This window comes from Bidens hawaiensis, unplaced genomic scaffold, assembly GCF_021521415.1.
Source record: "Bidens hawaiensis isolate Kalapana, Puna unplaced genomic scaffold, B.hawaiensis_p1.1 tig00008933_1, whole genome shotgun sequence".
NCBI classification, from domain to species: Eukaryota; Viridiplantae; Streptophyta; class Magnoliopsida; order Asterales; family Asteraceae; genus Bidens; species Bidens hawaiensis.
Window position 1 is genome coordinate 1,348 of NW_027491648.1, and position 18,015 is coordinate 19,362.

Below are 18,015 nucleotides of genomic sequence, written 5' to 3' on the forward strand. Positions count from 1 at the left end.
GGGTCGTAATCAACTATTATACATTAATCAACAAAACAATTTTTAGTTTTTTTTGTATAATTCGGTTTCAGGGAATTACCTTAACCACTTTACCATTGAATTCCACCATGGAGAAGATTTTAGGAAATGTCTAGACACTAATATAAGGGGGGGGGGGTATGATTACTGTTGTCAACAGAGTAAATGCATACCAGTATTTGAGGTTGCTCGATGGTTTTTGGCTTGAATTAAGCTCTTTAGGGTTATAAACAAAAAACATAAAAATAAAAAAAACTGAATTAAACTGAACATTAAATTGACAAATTTTCAAACTTTGGACTGAATTGGCAAAGATATCAAACCACAGAGACTAAAATGACCATTAACTCAAAATTAAAAGGAGAAAGACAAAAATACCCTTAAACTAACGGCATAGCTGGATGCCGTTAGACGGATGGGACGTAATTGGCTAATATTAAAACAATGAGGACTAAATTGACAAAATTAAAAATTTGGACTGAAGTGGCGAAAGTAGCAAACCACATGGACGAAAATGGCCATTAACTCTTCTTCAATAATAAGGAAGAACTTATTAGAGCCGTCAAACTCTAACATATCAAGTCACATAAACATTATAAGGTTATAGAATCAAAACCAACCACTTGGTGTATAGTATGCAAGTTACATGAACATGGTTGCAATGGCACGTTCGTGCAAGTAAACGTAAACATAGTGGATCTTTGAAACACACAGTATACGGGTCCACATACTTGTTTGCATTATAAGATACTCAGGATCAACCAACCTAGATGCAACTTTAATTGCTCAAGAAATCCAACACCTTATAAAAGAGCAACCTTCTATTAGTAATACCGCTTTGAGAGTCGAAATAATGATAAGTTAGGCTATACTCCTCATATAAGAAGGTTTAGGTAGGAAAACATAAGGCAATTAAACATGTCATTGAGAATTGGGAAGAATCTATATTATGTTACCTAAGTTTTAAATGCATTACGAAAGTTTAATCCGGGGACTATAGTTGAATGGTGTGTTATGAGACAGACGAATGATCAGTAGGAATTCAGACGTGTGTTTTGGGCATTTGATCCATGTAAGGGATTTAAACATTGCCGATCTGTGATTAGTATTGATGGCACACATTTGTATGGTAAGTACAAAGACAAGATGATGATCGCAATGGGAGTTGATGGTAACAATCAGATATTGCCACTTGCATTTGCTATTGTTGAGAATGAATCTTACCCTAGTTGGAATTGGTTTCTTTCTCATGCCAAGAACATGTGGTAAAAGATATTGAAGGGGTATGTTTAATATTTGATCGCCATGCCGGAATCTTAAAGGCAGTTAATGAGGAAGGATCTCATGGTTAGAACCACATGGTTTTCACAGGTAAAGTTTATAAAAATTATATCATATAGTTTTGTTTTTTTGTTTTATTAATGTCAGTAACATTTATCAATTTTTTTTCCATAGGCATTGTTTAAGGCATTTATCAACAATTTTAATGATAAGTTTCGCAACTCAAAATTGAAGAAACTAGCTTATCTTGTTGGGAGTCAAATCAAATTCGAAAGTTCAACTCTATAATGGAAGAAATTGGGACTATAAATTCACAAGCTCGTCAATGGCTCGAGGAACATGCACTTGATAAATGGACACTTGCGCATGATGGTGGAAAGCGATATGGGTTGCTCACTACAAATTATCAGAGATATTAATAGTGTACTTAAAGGTGCCGTTTTTACTGATCACATCATGTGTTCAACTTACATTGTAAGATTGGTTCACTATTTTGAGGTGAGACGTCCTATGGGATCTAGTGCCCAGCTAACGGAGGTGTGTATGCTCCCCATGTTGCGGCAAAACAAGCTGCTTTAATGTCAAAAGCCGGTGCACATTCTTTGAAATCTTTTAACCGACAGAAAGGAATTGTTGAGGTCATAACTCAAAAGGGAAAAATGTCCAAGAGTTAATTTGGAACAAAGAACTTGCTCGTGTGGTAAATGGGAGATATTTAAGTATCCGTGTCTCATGTTTTGAGTGTATGCGCCAAACTTTCTTTAAACAACTGGCAATACATTAACAAGTGTTACTCAATTGTGGATATTGTGCTACTTAGTCATCCGAGTTTTTTCCGATTCCTCATGAAGCTTATTGGCCACACTCACCATGTATTAGATTACTTCCAAATTCTGATCTAAAGCGAGACAAAAAGGGTCGCTCTCGCTCAACAAGGCTACGAATTGGATGGACATTAAGAAGGAAAAGTGGTAACCGTTGTGGAATTTATGAAGAACGCGGTCATAATCGGTCAACAATCCCTCTAAGCCTAGAAGAATGGATGTCTAAGAGGGTGAAGTTGTTTTGACATTTTTATTTAATATGTATTTAATATTATGACCGCTAGCAAGTTGACTTTATAGGCATTATTATTTTAATTGTTTTAATAATAAGACTGTTAATTTGAAAGCTTTTTAGTGTATTTTTCATGTTTCTCACCATCTTAAAGCTTATTTAGATGATAGTTAAGTTGTGGCAGTAGCTTTAATGGCTAGTTTGAAGAAAAAATAATTATATTATAAGTTAGTTAAAAAAGATAAGTTAAAACTATAGTTAGTTGTTTGAAAATGAAAATAAAATATACAAGAATTGTGTTAGATGAGATTATAAAAGAACGTTGTTGTATTTGATCAAAATCATTTTATGGTATTTTTTTTCTTTTTTCTCTAACTCTAAATTAAAAAGAATTAAATAAAAAGGAGAGAGAAAATAAAAAATCTCTATTTTAGTAAATATTTTCAAAATCTACCTATATTATAATAAGTAAATAATTGTGATACGTGTTACTTTGTGGTTAATCCTTACAATTTTTTCCTCCAAAACTTATATATGGCAAATATAAAAAATTATTCATTTCCTTTTACATTATATTTCTATTATATCTAATTAAATTATTCACTTTTAGTTAAACTTTATTTGTATTATATCTATACATTTTTATACAAATAAATATTTACATATTATACTAATGTACATTGTTAGAATATATTTCACAACATACTTGGTGAAACTCAAAAATCTACAACAAACCATGTTTATTAAATATTGAAAATTTGTGAAAGAGTTTAGCTATCTTTCACATCGAAATGCCTCATTGTTTTAAATTTTCCTTCAGTGGCGTTGCTTAATTATAGTATATCGATTGTAGAACAGCCCATTCTCGATTTAAAAGTCAAATATATTTGATGATATAACACAACTATATTTGTAATACATTTTTTTACATAATATAAAGAGGCTTAGTTATCTTTTTTTTATTTATATTAAATTATTCATTGTAATGTATACATTCATTTATCCCGTGTAATACACGGGTTTCTAAAGCTAGTAACCTATATTTATAAATACTTTTCCCCTTTTTTGGTAAAAAAACTCCAAGAATAGTCTATCTAACTCATAACTAGAAAACTTTGTTACCGCTTTACAAAGTTTTATTTATTTAAAAACCAACAAAAGTAGTGAACTATAAAAAAAATGTATGTTCGATTTTTAACATCTAAGAATGTTTATTTTATAGGAGACAAACTACAACTATTAGTTTATCTAAGTTTGGAATAACCTTATAAACTAAATCTTAAGCAAAGGTATGTTATAATTTTTAAGAATGGATATGTGGAGATTGCCGACATAGTTTAGTATACTTGCTACTTAAGTGCCCTTCAATTCAATGTTAGTTGAACCTGCCACACACTTGTCACACTCATATAGGGGTTACAATAACGTTAAAATCAATCTACAGGTCGATGCTTTGTTCCATATATAATAGCATTTTAATATAATTTATATACTAACAATTTCGGGAGGAGTTGACAATGAGGTCCTGTATCATGTGGATCACGTATTGTACTTAGTTTTTTCAATTTTAACATGTTGTTGGAGTGCCACGTGTCCCTACTCTTTACACGTATTTCTTTGCTCTGTCGGTTACTGATCTTCTTTTTCATCTACATAAACATCGGCCATCGCGGACTGTCGTTTTTTCTCTATCGCTTCCGTCTACGATGTAGCAGGTTAGAAAATACCATCTTCAATTCGAAATTGGTTTTAGAGTTTTCCTTCTTCGTTTTTGTTGTATTGCGATATCAATTTTCAGTCATAGAATGGGAAATTGAGATTGAACGTTCCTCTTTATTGTTTGTTGATGAGATGTGTCTTTCTGATCATTGTGTTTATTACATGTTTGGGAGCGTTTGATGTCAGGCCCGGCTCCGAGACGTCAAAAATATTTTGGACCGAAGGCAAAAAAAATTTTTGGCCTCGAGTAAAATGAGTATTTTGTTATGATTTTTAAATAGCAATACTTAGTTATGATTTGAGTTGTATAAAAAATTTTATATAAAAATAAGCTTAAACATGTTCCAAATGGGATTGGAACCCATAACCTTTTGGTTGAAAATAATACCTCTTGTCACTAAGCCAAATTAGTTGTTATGTAGTTGGGTTTAAAAATTAAATATACATCTTATTATTCATAAAAATACATATAAATTTTATTTAAAAAAAAATTCGGGCCTAACGGGGTGTAGGGCCGGGGGCCGTCGACCACCCCGCCCTCTCTAAAGGCCGCCCTGTTTGATGTAACGCTTCAAACTATACTTTTACTTTTGACATGCATGCAAGCTGTTTGATGAAATGCTTGACAGAGATAATGTTGAACAAACGAGTTTCTATTTTTCCAAAACATTTAGACCAACTGTTGCAAATGCGGGAACGTCCAAATTTGCAAGGGACATTGCGGAAGCAATTGCCCCAAAAAGTGCCAAACAAATGTCCAGCATAGGTACATATGATGGTATATCTGACCCAGATGATCATTTGAACAGATTCATAGCGGGGGCAACCGTCAGTAGTTGGACGGAACCTACGTGGTGTTACATGTTCCAAATGACGCTTGTGGGGGCTGCTAGAGCGTGGTTCGATCGTCTACCGGTCAACCACATCTACGACTGGGCAGACTTCCAACAGAAGTTTAGCCAACACTTCAGCCAGCAAAGAAAGTATACCGAGGAGCAATGGACAATCCTCAAATGCATTCGAGAGGAAGATGAATCTTTGCTAGACTTCATCACTCGCTTCAACTCGAAGAAGCTAAGTCTGGGTAACATTAGCGAAGATCTTGTTCGCGCTGCTTTTATTCAGGGCGCGAACGACCCAGAGCTCATCCGCACCTTAACGGGTAAAGATGGCATGCCATCCACATGGGATGCCATCATGACAGCAGCTAAACGCTTTGCGGAAACGGAGAAACAACTGGGTAGAGATCTCCCACAGAGCACAAACCTCTACACCCAGAAAACAAGAGAAGACAACGTCCTTACCGCCCGATTAAACAAAAAGCGGAAGCTAGGCATTTGGCAGTCGAGGGTAAACTTTGACACCTCATCCGGCTTGCAACATCGGTTAGGCGGAAGAGGTAACGTACAGTCGAACCAGAACTCCAGATGGACGCCGCTCACCAAAAGCGTCACCGAGATATTCGCCACTGAGGAGCTCCCATGGCCAAAGCCTCCAATGATCCGACATCGTCACAATGCCGATCGGAGCAAATACTGTGACTTTCACAGGACAAAAGGCCACAACACTGAAGAATGCATAGACGTAAAAGACATGGTCGAAGCATTTGTCAGAGATGGGACGCTCGCGCACCTCGTGGCGCAATGAACGCTGAGCAGGCTGATGCGTGTAGAACCCCAGCTGGGGAAAACACGAATAAAAATTCCAGCTTCAATGTGGAGACTACATGCTGCGTAAAGAACGAGATCCCGAACCAGGTGCGTATCGGCTCGATGGCACTCTCATCCCAACAACATGGAAGGGAGCTCAATTACACAGTTTGCATGTAGATCAATTCCAAAATTTGTAAAGAAAAGGCCCAGAGCCACTTCTAATGGAAATGATTCTCCTTAGAACATCGACGCTGATGATTTTACATTTATACTTTATGAACTATCAACACTGATGCCGGTTTTCACCGCATACATAAGTGTGAAAGTCGTTGCATGGGGAAGGCGGCAAAACCCGCATAAACCCAAAAACGGCAAACCTTCACGCAGGTCAGTTGAAGGGGAAAAGTTCAGTCATCCTACTAAATGAAAGTGCCGGTCTATCCGCATGAATCATGAGAGGAAACTGAACACTAACCTATTAACAACCGCGCGTCGAACGGTTAATTTATTCAACACGGATATGCTGGTTTTCACCGCATAAATGTGGAAAGTCGTTGCGTGGGGAAGGCGGCAAAACCCGCATAAACCCAAAAAACGGCAAACCTTCACGCAGGTCAGTTGAAGGGGAAAAGTTCAGTCATCCCACTAAATGAAAGTGCCGGTCTATCCGCATGAATCATGAGAGGAAACTGAACACTAACCTATTAACAACCGCGCGTCGAACGGTTATTCAAAACAGAGAATTTCTAACAAAAGGATGAGGAAAACCTACACGCAGGTCAGATATAGGTAAAGTTTAGTCATCCTACTAAGTGCAAGTGACGGTCCTACCCGCACAATCACGAAAGAGGAAGCAAAACTTCAACCTATTATCTACCACGTTCAAAGGTTAATTTATCTTAAACACTTAGAAATTTCAAAAAAGGATGAGGAAAACCTACACGCAGGTCAGATATAGGTAAAGTTTAGCCATCCTACTAAGTGCAAGTGACGGTCATACCCGCACAATCACGAAAGAGGAAGCAAAACTTCAACCTATTATCTACCACGTTCAAAGGTTAACTTATTCTACACTTGGAAAATTGCTAATTTAAACTAAAGTATGCAAGTCATATAACGTTTATAAAGCAAGGAATCCAGAGAAAGTAGCGGTCTTACCCGCACAAAGATTTATATTTCATAATATTCATTACAAGAATGGCCGGGTAACTACCCGCCTACAAGAAAATAAATCTATACAAGCTAAATCTATCCTAGCAGTGGGAAGGGATCTTCAGGATCAGGCTTCAGGGCCACTTCCACTTGGACCCGCACCATCAGTAGAACGTGGCGGTCCAAGGAAAGCTTTAAGGATAGCTAACCCATCATCAGCAGCAGCAACTTGGTTCACCTTCTCCACCACCGGATGCGGGAAGGCGGCATACTGGTTCACTGCTTGGTCGTAAACAGCTTCAGTATCAACATTGTACAAAGGGAAGTTGGAAAGCGGGATGCCTTTCTCAACGAACCCTAGACCAAGCAGGAAGCCGGCCTTTTCCCCATCCTCGTGAGAAGCGTTGAGGGCTGCGCTCATAGCATCATCATAAGACGTCTCTGAGAAGACCCGATGCACAACCTACAAGAAAATATACAAGTATCAGAACCTTTTCTATTTACAAAGAAAAGCGTAAAGACATGAAAAGCATACCTGAGACAACGCTTCTCGAAGAAGCCATTCCTTGGCAACCAGAGCTTCTTGGAGGGCAGCTTGAGCTTCGTTACGAGCGCGTTCGGCTTCACTCTTATTGAGGTTGGCAAGCAACACTTCTTTAGCCGCAGCCTCTTCGACGCCCTTTAGCTTCCGCTCAGTATGGTCAAGCACCCCCCTCTGGTCCAAGATCTCCTGGAGCTTTTTGGCGTCTTCCATCGCCAAGGCATCATGAGCCTGCTGGAGAGCCTCTAATTTGGCTTTAAGCTCTTCATTCTCCACGCGTAGAGGCTCAGCAACAGCTTCAGCCTTGGTGGCCCTCTCGGTTGCGTTCCTTGCAGTTTCCTTAGCCAGCCGAAGCTGTTCATTAACAGCTTGGGCAGCCTTGGAACGGGCCTCGAGCCGGGCCTGAACTACAACCTCGAGGGCCTTGAAGGCCTTCTCCTTCTCCGCAGCCACTGCGGTAAGTCTTTGGTTCTCCTCCCGGACAGCCCGCGCCTGAGCTACTTCCTGAAGGCGAGCTGCTTTTAACTTGTCGTTTTCACGACAAAGCAGCTCGACGCGCGGCTGCATCCGGGCCAGGAGAACCCGAAGCTCATTGGTTAGCCTACCCTCCTGGTAGCTAGCCATGGCTTCCCCCAACGCACCACTAGGAGCAGCGTGACGAGCCCACTCCACGCACTCCACAGGGGTGCGAAGGGTTGTTCCTCGGCGAATGTTCCATCGTGGAACATACACTTCATTGGAATCCGACACTGCAAAAAACATAAAGCAGTTAGGAAAAGATGATAAAAAAATATATAAAATGGGCCAAAATAACCCTACGCACCTGTAGTGTCAATAACAGGCCGATAGCCGCCAAACCCATCACCTGAACCCAAGGGAAATCCATCTAAAAGGTCAGGCAGATGGGAAGGAGGCAGAGATTGGCGAGAAGCCCCATGCATACCTGAAGGTTCGGCCGTCGTTGCCGATGACGGAGGCATGGTAGAAGCCGCCACGGTCGCCGCCGCGGAATCCGCAGCAAAAGTAACCGCCGGCTCGGTGAAAGATGCGGTAAAAACAGCACTCACAGCCGGCGGTGACGTCATCACAGCTGGAACAGTCGGCTCAAATGAGTGAGCAACTGAACCAGCGGAAGCAGGCAGAGGCGCCTGGGTCGTCGCCTCAGGTAGGCTGACCAAGCCTACCGTCATTGGCGGAGAGGTACTCCTCTGCGCTCCACCCTGGAATGCGTCAACATCCACGCCTGCGTAAAGAAGATAAGTATTAATGATGGAAAACTATGAAGTTAAAAGATAAAGGAAGTTTGTACTTACGGGTTTTCTTGAGCCTAAAGGTACGGAGAGGCGGGGACGAACCCGATGGAGCCGGCCTCTTTGCGCCGCTCACCGTCGTCTTCTTGGGCTCTCCGGAGGTGACAGTCGCAGCCTCCGGAGCGGTGGTCTTATCACCACCGGGATTCCCCGCCACCTCTTCGCTCTCGGTCTCCGAATCAGACCGAGGCACCGGATCGGCAGTGGAGGCCACCTTCTCCTTCCCCTTCCCGCCGGCAGCCTTCTTCTTCCGCACCAACGGAGGACCATCTGCGGATTCCTCATCAGAACATACGATTAGAGGAATTCCAGCAGAGGTTTCAACATTGAGGGGTCGAGGGTCGAATAGCGCCTTACCTGGCCGCCTGGCGCTAAGGATCTCGTGGCCTAGCGGGTAGACCTCCACGAACCGATCCGCCGTTTGTTCTAGGATGGGCAACTCGTTCTCGTCTAGAGCGCGAGTACCCATCCGAGCGGGACCATCAGCCTCCCGCGGGTACATGAGAGACTGCAAGTCGTTCCCCTCTGAAATAAACCGGAAAGAAGTTAGAAGAAATTCTAAATTAACAAAAAGAAACAGAGCATACAGTAAGGAACAGAGTTCGAACCGTATTCGAGGACGATTGGGATCTTTCGCGCATCCGCATCCTTCCACACCCGGCTCATCCCGAGCATCACCATCCCGGACTCCGCAAACCGGTAAACCGGAGATTGGACTCGGGATATCTTCGCAAACCATTCCGCCTCCTGGTAGTTGGAGGCGTGAAGGCTGGGAAGTGCTTGCCCGTTCTTGAATTTCATGGCAAGGGGGATGGCGCGAGCGGTGATGTAGAAGAACTCCCGCTTCCACGAGCGAAGACTGCGCTCGGTTGCGCAAATCTTCAAACCCTTAATTCGGGTTATCAACGTATACCACCCCTGGATGCACCTCCAAGTGTAGAAGGTCATCAGGCGGTCAACATAGGGCTCAATGCCCAGAATCCGGCACACCCACTCGAAGTGCCGAATCTTGGCAATCGCCATCGGGTGCACCTCGGTCAGGTGCACACCGTGCCTCTCAAGGACACGGTAAACAAACTTTGTCAATGGGAACCTAAGATTCCCATAAACAAAGAATGCAGCATATACCCCGATCTTGCCTCTGGGGGCATCGTACACCGTCTGATGGGGTTCAGGAAACTCAGGCTCGAGAGACTCGAGCATGAACTTTCTGACGACGTACTGATACAGATCGACAGGCAGAGCACACTGGCACTCGCCAGCAGTACTCTTGTCATCAGCTGTAGATTCGAGATCACGAGACGACATCTTGCAAAAAGAAAGAAGAAAACGATTTCAAGAGAATGCTCGACTGAAAGATGAGTATTCGCCGGAAATCGTTCCGAAGATGAAGAGAAGAGTGAAAGTGTGGATTACAAAGAACCCTCTCCCCCTTTATATACTAATCGCAATTAATGCGATGCATTTAATGCGGAAGAGAGAGAAATCGAAGGTGCAATGAAACTATGACACGTGGCAAAGAGCAAGCTGGCAACAGCTGTTGACAGGACGCATACCATTAATTTCGCGGCCACGCGCCCGAAAAATCGCGCCCACGCGCCTGAAAAGGCGTCTGGAATGACCAGGTACTGTCACGTCACCATAACTTCCTGCACGTCCTGACACAGTCAGAAGAAACCGTCGCACGACGTTTCAGACGTTTGGACTGTTCTTATCCTTTCACCAACTCTTCGAATTTCAAAAAAATTCAAAAAGATTCAAAAGTAAGCGGGAAAATACCCCTTACCTTGGCAACCAAGTAACCGTAAGACGGATGCGGGTACAGTGTTAAGGCAAAACCCTTCACATACCTAGCACCCGCAGGGAATTGAAGCCAAGAATACCTTGGCAATCAAGTAACCGTAAGACGGATGCGGGTACAGTGTTAAGGCAAAACCCTTCACATACCTAGCACCCGCAGGGAATTGAAGCCAAGAATAACTTGGCAACCAAGTAACCGTAAGACGGATGCGGGTACAGTGTTAAGGCAAAACCCTTCACATACCTAGCACCCGCAGGGAATTGAAGCCAAGAATACCTCGGCAACCAAGTAACTATAAGACGGGTGCGGGTACAGTGTTAAGGCAAAACCCTTCACATACCTAGCACCCGCAGGGAATTGACGCCAGGAATACCTTGGAAGTAAAGTAACCGTAAGACGAGCGCGTGTACAGTGTCAAGGCAAAACCCTTCACATACCTAGCGCTCCGCTGGGAATTGAAACCAAGAAGGATCTTCTGGGCAATGCTTGCGGAAACGGAAATAACATCCCCGCATAGCGGGAACGTCGAGAACTACATTGTTTGAAGCTCCAGGATGGAATTGGTGGTTTTAACATAATTGATCACTATGTTCAAAACTACCAAAACCTCATGGAGAATCCACACAAGTGGGACTCAACGCTCCTGACTTGCGAGGAGGTTACAGACCTACCCGCATCATACCCAAAGATCAAGCAGGAAAGTCGGGGATTTCTGCAAGTGACAAGGACTTCCGCGGGAAGAATCCCCATGGAAAACCTTAAAAAACCCTTTTCAAAACCCTTTGCTTAAGTCCAAAAGTTCACCTCACTTTATTAAACACTCATGAGAAGAACATTGGACTGGGGGGACTTGAAGAGGTAGGTCCCAGCAGAGCCCAGTTGGACCCGCAAGACTCACCTTGAAGAGGGACGTCTGCGCAGAAACCAACTGGATCCGCAGGACCAACCATGCTCAGAGACGTGACGTCCTTACGCGCAGTACGCAAGCTGTTCCCGCAGGAAATGCCTCCCAATGGTGAAGGACTCTGCCTGTTCCCGCAGCTGCGGATACAAGCCATCAGGGAAGGCCACCCGCGCAGCAAGGCTACACGCACAAGGCACTTAGCTCTCAATCACTCAGTGTCACCTGAAGGAATGAGCAAAGCCGGGAACAATCCCGCACAAAGGCGGGAGGGGGAATACTCCCGCCCAATTAAGCCAGTCCGTACGATACGGGAAGATCTTCTGTACTGTACCTGACGAGGTATGGGCAAAAGATCTGACTAAAGATACGACAGCTTATTGACAACAGTATGGCGAGCAGCATGCTCCTGTACTGTATGTCACTATTAGCCGCTGCCTACTCACCAACTGCTGCCATACCACGTGCATAGCCGGCAGTTGGTGGAAAAGGAATAGTACACAGCAGGTCTGGTCACTATCAGCCGCTGCCTACCCACCAACTACCAGCAGGGCACGTGCGTAGGCCACAGTTGGTAGAACATGAATACTATTCAGCAGGCCACACCTCCTTGGAAACCTACCTTTGGCTATAAATACCCCAAATGGTATGATCATCTTATCTCAACACATTACCATCATATCTTATCATATTATACCTGATATCTGCTCTAGCAATCTCTTAATATACATTTATATTTAAAGAGCAATCTAGTCTGATTCTCACGCCGGAGGGTGGTCACAAGGAGGAACCCCCCCCCCTTCTCAGTGACAAGCTCACGGTGTCTGTTTTGCAGGTTATCAGAAGAACCATCTTTACCGGGTCTAACCCCTCGTGGGAAACATTTATCTAACCCCCAGGTTATCCGTAATCTGCCCGGGGACCGGTTAGTGTTTCTTCAATACTTTTACTTTTGACATGCATGCAAGCTGTTTGATGAAATGCTTGACAGAGATAATGTTGAACAAACGAGTTTCTATTTTTCCTTTAGGTAGTGTGTGGTAATTTGGTTTGTAAATTGATATCATTTGGTGGGTCCAATGGTGTAACAACTCGGTTTTACAAGTTTATATTACCCGACCCGTTTCATGTTCGGGAAATTTTATTAACAAAAATGTCGCGTTTTTTTTTTCGAGTAATTATTAATCTATTTTAACTAGTTATTATACTTATTTATTAAATATAAATAACTTTGAAAATCTACAATTCTAACCCTAAACTATACTTTAACCCTTTGATGATTCCATCCTTATAGTTCAGGGATGTAATTGTAATTTTTGCTATATTAATATATTATTATTATATTCTTAATCCAAACCCTTTAACCCATTTACCCAAGATCTGATTACCATACCCGTGTATACGAAATCTTAACTTGGACCTTAATCTTCGCTTCAAACTTGGAATTTATGATCGCATATGATTTCCCTTGCCTAAATCATTCTCGCCGACACTGTTAATTATGAAATCGAGATCAAATTTGATTCGCCTGATCCTTTTATTAGGCCGACCTAACTGCTTTATCATTATGCACCATAACAAAAATCATATTGCAATTAAACTAGCAGGAACAATCAGTACTAACTCTCCATCGATTCCCCCTTATTGAATTGTATTATAATTGTCTGCAAATCGGGTTTCTGATCCTTGTTCTAGCCGCCGTTAATTCGAACGGTTTAACCAGCGTTGGATCAACAATCAAGGTAATTATGTGTATGATATCGTTCGTCGTTCACTGCTGTAGCTTAACCCTAACATTGATTGATCGATCAAGGAACGAATTGATCGATTGATCAATCTAGGGTTCATACTTTCTGGTTCGCGTCTGCTGTTAATTATAGACTATATGTTCTGTGCTTTAACCACTCACCCTAGCCCAGTTGGCTTGGGTGGTGGTGTTTAAGGATTAGACCGCTGGGGCCCGGTTTCGAATCCCACTCTAGCCCTTTGATATTTTTGTCATCAGATTCATAATAAATCATAAATTAATATTATAATACTATAAAATCCTGATATGTTTATATTTTTAAAACGCTGACTCTATAGCTTGTCACGTTTCCGAATTTTGGTGAAAACCATATATATATGTATATATTTATATATATGTATGTTTATGTAATATGTTTGTAAGGGTTTTGTTTATTAAAGTACATGATTTGAATATATATTAGACCTTATTATGTTATATAATTATTAAGTATTGTATAAAAGATTAGTTATATAAACTATTATTGTTTATTTACATTATGTATTTAAAAGAAAGCTTTAGTAATAATAATAATAATAATGTATATAAAATACATTAAACGTACATTTTTAGCTCAAAATAAATAATTAAACGAATTTTGTTATATAAACTATGAAATCTTTCGAGATGAATATTTAAGTATCCTCACGTATTTTGTATAATTCACATTATGTTATTTAAGATAGATTTGATAAATAAAAGCTGTATTTCAAAGTAATAAAATTAATAATAATTTAAGTTAATATTTTTATTCGCAAGAACACTCGTTATCAAATCCCGAACCTTTAACTAGTTTTAGTTTCGTTATTCCATTTATATTTATTTTTCCTCGATTATTGTCACTTAGGATTTCTCGTCGATAACTTCCGAAGAGCGTAACTCTTATTTACTACCGTTCTTACCGCATTTTTTATCTCTTGCTTATTGCTAAGGTGAGTACCACATTCCCCTATTTTACCGCTTTCAATGTTTTGGAGACATATGCGTAAATATACTTATACACAAAACTGCAACTTTGTCTTATGTGTTAACAACTTATACCTTACTTGTTTATGTGCTTATTTGCTTTGTATGCTTTCGCATTCGGAGAGGTCCAACATAATCTCAGTCTAGTATGATCATACGCCAATCGTTAGCCTTTGTGCTTCTCGACATCTCAGTTATACTTGTTATACTTGCTCATTTGGTTATTTTGTTATTCTCATATGACTTGTTGCAACTACGTATTTTGTTATATATACTATATGTACAACTAAACTGGTGTGTTGCTCACTCAACATGTGTTGTTGACAAAACTTTATTTTATACGCATATGCAGGTAGGTGAAGACTTAGTGGAGAATTTAGCTAGAAGAATATTTTAATCAAGAAATATAAAATTTGTATTGTTGTATGAATTATGTACTTGTTTGTATTTGATTTTATTTGATAATTGAATTCAATTAATAGATATTTTCATTTAAATATTGTGCATGATAGTAACCTTTGAAAAGCTGTGAGCAATCAGTCCGTCCCAGCATTTCCGCCATAGGTTGGGGTGTGACAATTGGTACGAGTGATGTAATGTTTTGTTGACATTTACTTTGATTTCCTACTGTTATGAGACTTCAAAATGTGTGGTGCAAAGTTTTTAAAACATTTTTTATTACTGTTTTTCTTAAATTTCAAAACATGAAATTCAGTCTGTTATGATTTAATTGGACTACAAACAAATATTTATAACTACTTAAGTGTATTTACAAAACTATCTTGGATCTGATACGCTATACGGTTTCTTATTTTTTATTTGACATCTTATAACATTATGCATTCTGCTTTTCATTAATGTTTTGGGGTTTTGTTTATGATTGTAGCAAGTCTCTTCTCACTTTTGTTCATGGTGGCCGACAACAAAGTTGTGTTCAAGGTATGTTCTTTGTAGTTTGTTTTATTAGTCTCATGTGTTGTTACTTGTTAGTGTGCTCTTTTGATTAGTGTTAGGAGACTTTTTTTCTCAGCTGACAATTGAGTCAAAATAGTTTTGTTGTTACCACCATAATGTCTTTCTTTTTCGCTTGCGTGTTTGATTTGTCATAAAACCAAGATTCAAGATTGATAAGACATATGTTTGCTTTATCATTAAATTGACATGTTACAACGTAAAAGAACACTCGGACACTTTAATGTAGGTTGCAGGTGGCATCTGATCCAACACTAGACAAAGAAAAACAAGTCACCAAAAAAAATGGCAACCATATGTCACGATGCATGTTTTGAAACGTTGGGTATTATAAGGAAGGCGACGACATTTATGATACCTATTCGTTGACCACCATGTAAGTAGCCACCACTTTCAAAACTCATATGAACTAACACAACGAATATTACAAATCACAAAATTTTCCACTTGATGCAGGATGACGCAATCGATGTCGTCGCAGACTTGAAAGACCAGTCACACTTTGACACGCACATCACATATTAGCCATGCTACTACGCCACCAACTACATAGAAATTCCATCAAGAAGATCGATGTTGGTAACGTCACATAAAGCTTCAATCTTGATTGGAAGAAAACCAAGTTCATCCCAATCTCTGATGACGGCATACCAACGTGCTACTACAACTTTGCATGTTACGAGGAGTTAGATGGCGATCACATCAACAAGAGTAAGAGAGTACTATGGTAAGTACCGGCCTGAAACTACTATTTTTTTATAGAAATAAACTTTACATAATAAGAACAGGAACTATAAGTCTATAAGTTGATATGCTAGCAGCTGTAAAACAATTGGAATCCACCCATCTAACAACCATCATTGAGAACCCAACGGGCCCAAACACCCAACAATACATAGACAGGTACCAAAACACTAAAGTAAAATTGGTGTACATATCAGACAACTATATAAACAATATGTTAACCATTAATCTAATGAGAACAGGTTGAAGCAACTCCCGTTGACCATAACACAAAGCCAAGAGCGGATCTCATACATCAGTTAATGAACTGCTGCCCAACATATCACACCAAAACATGGTAAGCATTCTCTATACTCACATACTTCAATAATGTATCTATTTTGTTGTCACCAACAGGGTAGCTAATTTTGTGCTTTTTATGTAACTAAAGTGTATGGTATATGTTTTTGTCATCTTAAGTTTAGGTGTATCGTCACAACAAGTTGAAAACATATAATATATCATCACAAATTCACAACTCCTGTACAACAAAAAAAATAGAAGCCTTTTTTTAGTTTGCCTATATAAAAAGTCATCATTTTCCCTTATCAGTAAGCAACAATCTAAGCCTAAATGTAACTTATTTTACATTAGGTTAACCACACCAACAAAGGTGACAATTAAAAAGATGTTTACATATAAGGCTGCAAATGCAATGGTACAGACACCAGGCATGCTCTTCTATTATTAAGCATACATCAATAACTCATAAATACATTATTATTTTAGTATTAAGGACATAATACAAGTGAATTTTTCCTCTGACCATCGCCATTACATCTGATTAAAGTGTCCATCTAATACAAACTATTTTTTTTTACTTTAAACATAATCATCATTTGACCTTTGAATGATGGCCCTTAAAAAGAATTTGCATAAACTTATAGATATGCAGGAAAACTATTTGTTAAACTTTACTGTATCCTATATGACTAGCACACCACATTATTTGTACACAACATGCATTAATAAGTATTATTAGGCAGCGATTAGTATCTGCTTTAGCCTCATGACCTACATCTTAGAATCACACATTAACAGCGCATTTTTGTGCACAACATGCATGCCACATGACACCTTTTAATCATCTCAATCATTCTTAACCTATCACAGACCAAGCAGCATAAGATGATCAAACATGATGGACATATTGGCAACCACCTAGTTTATAATATAATAAATGGTTTGAAAACAGAATCGTTTACTACTTGGACCAGTATTAACCATTTGAATAGGAAATATTATGAAGACATACCATCGATGTTTACTTGTGCCGCCGCTTTAAACCCATATTTGAATGTTGTCGGAGTTGAGGCCTTGATCGAGGAAATATTTGACAACATGGGTATGCATGAGATCGATCCGATGATGTCGTTTGAAGCGAAGAATTTATTCAACAAATCCCTTCAAGAAATTTATGACCATTATTTTCAACTTTATGGTCCAAGCTCAAAGTCGACTTTTGTGAGGCAAGCAACAACAAGTAGGTCATGTAAGGACTAGCTTATAAATATGATGAATGTTGTTTGTGAGTCTACGGCTAAACGGCAAAGGGGAAACACACCAACAAGTGAGCTTGGTCCATATAGTGGAGCAAACTATGTTGAAGGTGCATCGGTTGAAGAAGTTCACAACCTTGATATTTTGACTTGGTGGAAAGGAAAGCAAAGCGAGTTTCCTATTCTTTCCGCGATGGCTCGTGACTTGCTAAGCTGTAACAACCCGACTCTCGTATCACCAATATTGTCCGTTTTCCCCCAATGGATGGCCCATCCAGAAACTCACGAATTTGTTTTTGGTTGCCCCAGTAGAGACTTCCCAAGAGGTTACCCATCCTAGTACTACTTCCACCGGAGCACGCTTAACTGTGAAGTTTTCGTATGTTCCACAACCAACTAAGCCCAAAACGCGTTGGTGATTATAGAGGCGGAGTCAATACTTATGAACGAAGGATCTCTCATGTCCACGGCCGATGTGGGATTGCCTAGGGTGTACAATTGGACCGTGTGACCCGGATAGAGTCGGCCTGAATTATAAATATTGCATTTTGTATGCGAAACGCAAATATATACGTTGG

At 40.1% G+C, this 18,015-nt stretch overlaps 1 pseudogene; it reads left to right on the plus strand.

Annotated features, from left to right (window-relative positions):
• Positions 1-1,164: 1,164 nt before the first annotated feature.
• LOC143530372 (uncharacterized) lies at positions 1,165-2,201 on the plus strand (annotated as a pseudogene).
• Positions 2,202-18,015: the final 15,814 nt, after the last annotated feature.